This window comes from Dromiciops gliroides, chromosome 3 (assembly GCF_019393635.1).
Source record: "Dromiciops gliroides isolate mDroGli1 chromosome 3, mDroGli1.pri, whole genome shotgun sequence".
In the NCBI taxonomy this organism is placed as follows: Eukaryota; Metazoa; Chordata; class Mammalia; order Microbiotheria; family Microbiotheriidae; genus Dromiciops; species Dromiciops gliroides.
The window spans coordinates 469,212,946-469,222,687 of record NC_057863.1 but is presented as its reverse complement, the minus strand read 5'-3'; positions in this window follow the sequence as shown (position 1 = coordinate 469,222,687).

Below are 9,742 nucleotides of genomic sequence, written 5' to 3'. Positions count from 1 at the left end.
TCTTGACTTCAGACCTGGTGTTGTACCCACTATACCATAAAGGTGCCCCATACACATATGTACCTATTATATAGATATATGTGTGTAGACATATGTGTGTATATACATATATTTGATGGAGCAAAGTATGAGTTGAATTGTAACATACTCTCTTACAAATATTAGTATAGTCTGAAAAGGGATTGTAAAGGGAAAGTTTCAGTCCCTGGAATAGGCACGAAATGACTGTGCAAGCTTCTTTGTAGAGGAACCATTCATAAGGGAAACCTTTCCAGGGTGATCTAGAACCCTGTCTCCCTATAGGAGATCACCCCATAAGAGGTTAAGTCTGTGGAGAGAAGCACCAAGAGTTAGGAGCTTCTAGTCTAGGGTAAGAAGGTGAGAAAGCAACTTTTCACCTCTTGAGAAAGATTGGATGTATGTAGCACCTGTGGTCTCCTAGCTCTTGGTTCTCATATTTCCTACTGGGAACCAGTAAAGTCAGGCAAGGGCAACACGATTTTCCCCATTTCACAGAGGAGGTTTAGTAAAAGGAAAGGAAAAACTGAATGAGATAGTGTTGCACTATGTAACTGGATAGAACTATACAAATAAAAACTGTTATTAATGGCTTCATTTTCATTGAGACGCTCTTAATCTCTTCCACTGCCTGCCATTAGAAAGGCTGGGTCCTATTACCCAGCCAGTGGTAAATTCCAACAGCCCTGCTGGAGGCTGGAAAATTCTCCTTCTTGGGACCCCTGGGAAGCTTCCAGGGAAAGCACCTACATTATGGCTTTCTCAGAGTCTGTGCTTAATAAATATTTGTTAAATTGTTGAATAGGGGCTGCAGAGACATTTCCCTGACTCAGAGGAGGGTTTTTTGTTTGTTTTCTGTTTTTTGTTTTGTTTTGTTATTTTAGTTGTCTAGTATCCTACTGCACCATAACTAGGCAGGGTCTAACCTGATTACACTTCAAGTCAAATCTATTTTGGCTACTGAGAATCCTTAGAATGTTCTACTAGAGAAAAAAAAAACTTCACCTGGGGTTAAAAACCTAGGGGTAAAGTTGCTTTTATTAATGTTTTGATAATTAGATTTTAATATAATTGGTTTTCTGATGACTCATGGATTTTATGGATTTAAAAACACTATTTTGAGAAGGGGTCTGTAGGCTTGGCCAGATTACCAAGGCGTCTGTGACTCACACACACGCACAGATTAACTTGTCTACTAGATCTTTAGGAATTCTAAAATGCGAAATTAGGTCACTGAATTTAGGATTAGAAAGCACCTGGATATTATCTAGTCCAACCCCCTCACTTAATGAATAAGGACATCAAAGGGCAAGGAGAAAGAGTGACTTGCTCAAGGTCACACAAGGAACAGGCAGCAGAGATTGGGGATTCAGTCTCAGGGCTTCTTTCCTACATGCTATATTTCTTACTGCCACATCACAGGCACTAGCAACTTTAGAGTATAAAAAAATCAATGAGTTCAATATAGAAATAGAAAAAGGTCAGGGTAGGTCCTGACCAAAGCCTGGGGTAATGAAGTGTCCAAGGGAGGACTAGCACCTCTGGTGTGAGGGCTTGCTGAGCCTTTTTCATGCAGCACATTCACCCTTGGGGTCCACCCAACACCCAACTCTCAGCTGTGCCCTCCCAAGAAGCTTATAAATGCATTGTCAACCACATACTGGTAATACATCTCAGCAGATGGGCCTAAACCCAGGTTGAGGGAAACCAACAAGCCTCAAACCCATCAGTGAGTTAGGGGGATGTCTATCCCGAGTATGGGGTATGGGCAGATGAGAACAATTTGTTCCAATGGCCATGAAGGCAGCTGAAGCAGCTGCTGCGGAGCTCTTATAGATTGGTCACACATCAAAGAGGCCAAGGCCATCCACTGCATCCTGGAGCATCTCTAGTTGTCTAGACTTTTGTCACTGGAATTCAATGACTACTGAAAAGAGAGGTTGACAGCTTTGTTCATCACCCTGTGATGTTATTGGTCTTCTTCCAAAACAAAGAACCAACAACATCCTGCCTTCACTCTATGTAGTTTCTGGGACTGGACTTGATCATATGGATTAATGTCAATTCAACAGATATTTATTAAAGACCTCTTATGTGGGGAGCAGCTAGGTGGCACAGTGGATAAAGCACTGGCCCTGGATTCAGGAGGACCTGAGTTCAAATGCAGCCTCAAACTTACTAGCTGTGTGACCCTGGGCAAGTCACTTAACCCTCATTGTACCACCCAAAAAAGCCTATTAGGTGTGATGTACTATGTTTGGCATTAGAGTTTCAAAGATGAAAATAAATTTCCTTGACTTTCTACTATTGGGCAGATACCATGTACACAGATAAGTACATGAAACATAATTTCAGGAGACATAGCATTATATGTTGGAAGAGTCAAGGAAAATCCTTATGTAGGATATAGCTACTGCTGAGCCTTGATGGGAGGTAATGATTCTAAAGAAGTATACATGAAGAGGGAGAACACTGCAGGCCTGGGGGATAAGCTATGCAAAGGCACCAAGAAGAGATGGAACCACAAATTCAGGGAACAGATAATAAGCCAGACTGGCTAGAATATAGAAATCATAGAAGCGATTAAGTAATTTGAAGTAAAACTGGAGGCAAATGGGAGCCTCGTCATAGAGAGGTTTTTTTGTTTGTTTGTTATTTTTTTGCGGGGCAGTGAGAGATAAGTGATTTACCCAGGGTCACACAGCTAGTAAGTGTCAAGTGTCTGTGACCAGACTTTGAACCTCAGGTTCTCACTGAATCCAGGGCTGGGTGCTTTATCCATTTCACCACTTAGCTGGCCCATCATAGAGAGTTTTAATGTCCCATAAGATAAGTTTGGATTTGATTTTAGGGTCAACAGTCCACTAGAAAGTTATGATCTACGGATTACTGACTTGGTTTTAGACTTTGATGGGGAAGATTACCTTGGCAAGCTCTGTGGACAAATGAATTGGAGAAGGAAGAGATTAAAAGCAGGGAGATCAGTTAGAGGTAATTGCAACATAAAGAAGTGATGAAAACTTGAACTTGGATGTTGACCATGTGAATCGGAGAGAAAGAGTGGCTAAAATGATTTTGCTGGTAGGTGGAATTAACAGCAGAGGGAAAAGGTAAAGATGATTTTTGAGGGTACAAACCTAGGTTGATTGGAAGGATGGTGAATACCCTCAACTGACAATTGGGAGATTTAAATGAAAGGGTGGCTTTTTAAAAAACAGTATGTTGTTAGATACAAAGCTTTTACTCATTTATAGCCAAGAAACAACCTAGAGTCTTTCCAGACAGCCTGTTTCTGTTGTTATACTGCTGTCTCCCAAGAATCTATGTTTCCACAGAGCAAAACAATCATAGCACAGCCATAGTAGAAAGAAAACCGAACTGTTATGTCAGAGACCTGAGTCACATATATGAGTGGTAGCCACAATTATGCACTTTATTCCAGAAAGTTACAGGGATGGTAAATGGCTAAATAGAGAAGGTCCATTTGACAATCCTATCCAAAAATATCTAGCAGAGTTGTTTGATTATGGTTCATAGTGCCAGAACTGGAGGTGGGAAGTTGAGGAGAGGGAAGGAAGGGACCAAAAGAAATTTCAGAGTAGTTTGGCATGAGAAATTAAGGCCACCATGGGGGGCTTTCTTGTAACAGTTGCTCCAAGGTGAGCAGGCCCCAGGATTGGATGTCCTTCTAGGGACATTCTCCCATCTATGGACTAAAATAGAAGTTGTATACAACTATGACTGTTGAGGTGGGCATACTAGTGGGAAGACAAGAAGTTGATTTGGTGCGCAGCAACCAGAAAGCTCAGTTTGTCTGCAACGTATTGTAATATCAAGGCAGAAAAACTGTGTTGTAAGTTTGTAATGTAGACTGGAACTATAGTGTGGCAGTATTTAAGGCCAGACTTATATCAGGACCACATGCTGCCCATTATGTTCTGTCTTAGAGATGACTACTAACACAATTGATTGCTGCATTATGGCCTGATTACACCTCTCTTAGCCAAAAGGAAATGTATGCAGCTGTTGTGTATATTGAATAATAAGCGCAACTGAACTATTGACACATCCTTTTTCACTATTTTAATTCATTGTTTTAATTCTACTGTTTATAATTTTCATTTAATTTAACCTGTCATTTTGAAAGCATAGGCAATGAATTTAAAACTGCCAGTTTTTATGGGAAATATCAAAATTGAAATGAACCTCCACCTTTCCCAAAATCTGAACTTTTTGCATTCTTGATTTTTAAAATGCCTTGAAATATTAAAAATGCCTTACAGTAAAATGATGGTTATTAGTGATTAACCTAGGACAGCTTTAATGTAAGATTAGAGACTCCAATGATTAACATATCTCATTAAACATCCCTTTCTAATTTTTCTCTACCAATATGTCAGTACATTCTGTAAAAGTCAGCTAAAGGAAGTATCTCAAGGAAGAAGAAATTCCAAAAGAAAACATGGTATTCTAAAAATGAGTTGTTTATAAAAAGTATATGCTTAGGGTTACAAAGGATATAGCTTTGTCAGGTTTTGTGAGACAAGATAAAAGGAAAAGTGAGAACCCCAGAAGTCTAAGTGAGATACTATTTGGTTGGTTGTATTCCTTTTTTTTTCTTTCTGTTTCAGGACTCAATAGTTAAAATTTGCTTTGATAAAGTTAAAGTGGATTATATTCTTATTAGCCTATAGTTTTACTTTTAAGGAATGTTGAAATAGATTTATTTTATTTTATTTTATTAGAGCAGGCCCTTGGAGAATCCTGGGGATTACTTTTAATTTAATTTAATTTGATGTTTTTCAACTAATAATCCAATCTTTTACTGGAAGCCTTCCCCAAACTTTCTAATTCTAGTGCCTTCTCTCTGCCAATTATTTCCTATTTATGTTGTATATAGCTTAATTTGTATATATTTACTTGTATGTTGTCTCCTCATTAGACTGTAAGCTTCTTGAGGGCAGCAGGAACTGCTTTTTGCATCCTTAATGCTTAGTACAGTGCCTGGCACAAAGGAAATGCTTAATAAATGTAGACTGATCCATCTACTTCTCTTCCTCCTATTCCCAGCTCCTTAATTGAAAAATCATTGTAACAAATATGCATAGTCAAGCAAAACAATTTCCCACATTAACTCTGTCCAAAGATACATATCTCAATCTGTACCCTGCATCAATCACTTCTCTGTCAGGTGGTTAGTATTTCATTATTAGTCTTCTGGAATAGTGCTTGGTCATTGCATGTGCCAGAATTCTTAAGGTTTTCAAAATTGTCTTCATATATTTTGTTATTGGACTACATATTTTCAATTTCTCATTTTCCAGGGAAATCTCTATAGAACATCTTGGACTATATAGCTTGATTCAGTAATAAGGCACCAATATTATAAGTCTCTGCCTTGTAAGTGAGTTCATGAATCATATACTTAGAGCTGGGAAGGACCTTAGAAATCATCTAGTGCAACCCCCTCCACACTTCATTTTGCAAATGAAGAAAATGAGTCTCTAAGAGTTTAAACAAATTATCCAGGATCATAGATGTAGTAAGTGTCCCAGGTCCTTGATCCAAAATCTACTGAAATTTTCATTGCACAATGCTATTTTCAATAACAATTAGACTGTCTCCTATTCTGTTCAGCTATCCTCAGAGATGTTATGGTTGGTTACAAGAGAGACTTACTGAGATGATATAGCTGTCTCAACACAAAATACTTCCTCATTGCTGAATAAACTAATGTGTCAAGAATACCATTTTTACATTGGGAAAGAGAGCATGAAATGATGATGATAAAGATGGCATGATATTGATAAAGATGATGATTGATGTTGGTGGTGATTATTTTTTGAGTGCTACCTAATTTTGAGCTATTAAGTAAAATGATAACATTCTACATTAACTTTTAATTCATTTGAATTTTTGATTATGACATTTTAATTTTCAGAATACTTTATTAGTGTAATAGGCAATGATTAATTGATGTGTGGTCTCAACTCTCACTATAGTATGTCTTTAATAAATTACTCTTTCCCCATTCTACAATGAAGCACATATTTTTACTCCTTTTTCTTTGAAACTTAACCCTCATTATTTAAACAAATGAAATGTGAACAAATTTATACCATTATCATTGAAAGGCATCATTACTAATCCAAGCAGAAAATCTCATCTTGTGCCATGCAAACAATGCTTATTTGCATGTTACATGTCATTATTTTTTGTTAGTGATCAAATGCAATTTCTATCATCTTTGATAAAGTTGATTAGGGTAACAAAAAGTAAATGGTAAAATGAATACAATATGATTTAAAAAATCAAAAAAATACTAATTAATGTAGTGAGTTTTTAGTTTTATAGCCTTTTTTTAATGGATTCATTGGGTTGCCATGAACCCAGGTCTGTCTTATATTGCACAATTTTTTATTATAATCATCAATGACATTTGCACTCTTAAGAAGCATTCCCATATGAGCATGGTATATGAATGATGCCACTAAAGACAATGCCCAAAAATGATGAAAAGACAGGAGCAACTACTGATATGTGTGTATATGGGGTTTGAATTTCTATATGTTATATAGATGTTATACATATATTCTATATCTAATTTCTTTAAAAATATGAGAATAGATATTAACATATTTAAGTTATTCTTGAGGCGGAGCCAAGATGGCGGAGAGGAAGCAGCAAGCTGCCTGAGCTCTCCTTCTGTTCCCTCAAAAAGAAACATTAAATCAAGCCTCTGGACGGATTCTGAAACTACAGAACCTGCAAAGGGACAGAGAGACACAGTCTTCCAACCAGAGATCATTTAGAAGGACTTCGGGAAAAGGTCGGTCTGACTCTGTCAAAAGGGAGGCCCAGCGCAGGGCAGCAACCCAGTGCCGAGGGGGGGTTGGGGCAAGTCAACAGGGCTGTGGGCCACAAGCCGAACAACTGAGGCCCCTGGAACCTGGCTCAAAAATCTGGTGGCCAAGAAGGACAGTGAAAGACCCTATTTGCACTGGCCGGGTAGGACCATGAACGGGGCAGGCAGGATGGGCCGCCAGGATCAGGTGCTGGCCAAGGGCACTCAGACAGGAATGTGCAGGGGGGTGAACTGCACACACTTATAGGCCTCAGAGTAAAAAGCCAGTCACACAGCCACCTATACCCCTGCACAAGAAGCCCAAAACAGGGACCCTGGTAACCCCAGAGCAGACCTCAACTCAACTTAAAAAAAAATAAATAAGCTGCAGATAATGAGTAAGAAGCAAAAAAAGAGCCCTCTCCATTGAGAGCTTCTGTATCAATAGGGAAGAAGCCAACACAAACTCAGATGAGGACAATACCCTCAAATTGCCTACATGTGAAGCCTCACGAGGGAAGGCGAATTGGTCTCAAGAACAAAAAGCCTTCCTGAAAGAGCTCAAAAAGGATTTTAAAAATCAATTGAGAGAGGTAGAAGAAAAAATGGGGAGAGAAATGATAGCAAAACAAGAAAAACTATGAAAAAAGAATAAGCAGCTTGGAAAAGGAAGTACAAAGATTGACTGGCCAAATGGAAAAAAAAAGTACATAATTTCATTGAAGAAAACAATGCCTTAAAAAATTCATCTGGCCAAATGGAAAAAAAGGCACATAATCTTACTGAAGAAAACAATGCCTTAAAAATTAAAATTGGACAGTTGGAAGATAAGGAATCCATGAGACACCAGGAATCAGTCAAGCAGAATAAAAAAAATTGAAAAAATAGAAGAAAATGTGAAATACCTCATTGGAAAGACAACTGATCTGGAAAACAGATCCAGGAGAGACAATTTGAGAATCATTGGACTGCCTGAAAGCCATGACCAGAAAAGGAATCTAGACACATATTCCAGGAAATTATTAAGGAGAACTGCCTGAATCATAGAATCAGAGATAAAATCATCATGAAAGAATCCACCAATCACCTCCTGAAGAGATCCCCAAAGGAAAACTCCAAGGAATATTGTAGCCAAATTCCAGAAATTATCAGGTGAAGGAGAAAATACTCCAAGCAGCCAGAAAGAAACAATTTAAATATCATGGAGCACGGGTCAGGATGCTCAGGACCTGGCAGCTTCAACATTAAAGGACTGCAAGGCTTGGAATATGATATTCCAGAAGGCAAGGAGCTTGGATTGCAGCCAAGAATGTATTACCCAGCAAAACTGAGCTATCTCATTCAGGGAAAAGAGTGGACATTCAATGACCAGGTGGGATTTATACAGGAATGTAGGGCTGGTTTCAACATTAGGAAAACTATTAACATAATCAACCACATCAATAGAAAACCAACCAAAATCATGGATTATCTCAATAGATGCAGAGAAAGCTTTTAATAACAAAATACAACACCCATCTCTAATAAAAACACTGGAGAGTTTAGGAATAGGGGAGCTTTCCTTAAAAGAATAAACAGTATCTACCTAAAGCCATCAGGCAAGTATTATATGCAATGGAGATACATTAGAGGCCTTCCCAATAAGATCAGGGGTGAAACAGGGATGTTCATTATCACCCCTATTATTTAATATTGTACTAGAAATGGTTAGCTTTAGCCATCAGAGAAGAGAATGGACTTAAAGGAATTAGAATAGGCCAAGGAGGGGAAACAAAACTATCACTCTTTGCAGATGATATGATGGTATACTTGAAGAATCTTAGAGGAATCAACTCAAAAAAGTACTTGAAACCAACAACTTTAGCAAGTAGCAGGATATAAAAAATACACATAAATCATCAGCATTTCCTATACATGACCAACAAAGTCCAGCAGCAAGTAGATAGATAGATTTGCTTTGACCCAGCAATACCACTTTTGGGTCTTTTTCCCAAAGAAATCATTGAAAGGGGAAAGGGACCCACATGTAACAAAAATATTTATAGCTGCTCCTTTACGTGGTAGCAAGGAATTGGAAGTTGACGGGGGTGCCCATCAATTGGGGAATGGCTGGACAAGTTGTGGTATATGAATACAATGGAATACTATTGTGCTATAAGAAATGATGAGCAGGAGGAGTTCAGAGAAACCTGGAGGGTCTTGCGTGAGCTGATGATGAGTGAGATGAGCAGAACCAGAAGAACATTGTACACAGTATCATCAACATTGAGTGTTGATCTACTGTGATGGACTATATTCTTCTCACCAATGCAATGGTACAGAAGAGTTCCAGGGAACTCATGATGGAAGAGGATCTCTAAATCCAAGAAAAAAAAAAAAACTGCGGAGTATAGATGCTGAATGAACCATACTATTTCTTTTGTTTTGGGTGCTGTTGTTTTTTTCTATTTTGAGGTTTTTCATCAGTGCTCTGATTTTTTCTCTTATAACATGACTAATGCAGAAATAGGATTAGTGTTATTATGTGTGTGTATATATATATATATATATATATATATATATATATATATATATATATATATATATATATATAAAACCTATATCAGATTGCCTGATGTCTGGGGGAGGGGGGAAGGAGGAGAGAAAGGGAGAAAAATCTGAAATTGTAAAGCTTGTATAAACCAAAGATGGGAACTATCTTTACCATGTAATGGAGAAAATAAAATACTTTATTAATTTAAAAAAGGTATGCTTAATAAAATATGAGAAGGGAAGTGTCAGGCTTTTGCAGAAAATTTTCTATAGTACACCATATCTTTATTGTCACTGAAAGTTGCAGAGAATGAAAATGGGTTTTGCAATTGATTGGAAGGTGTAAAG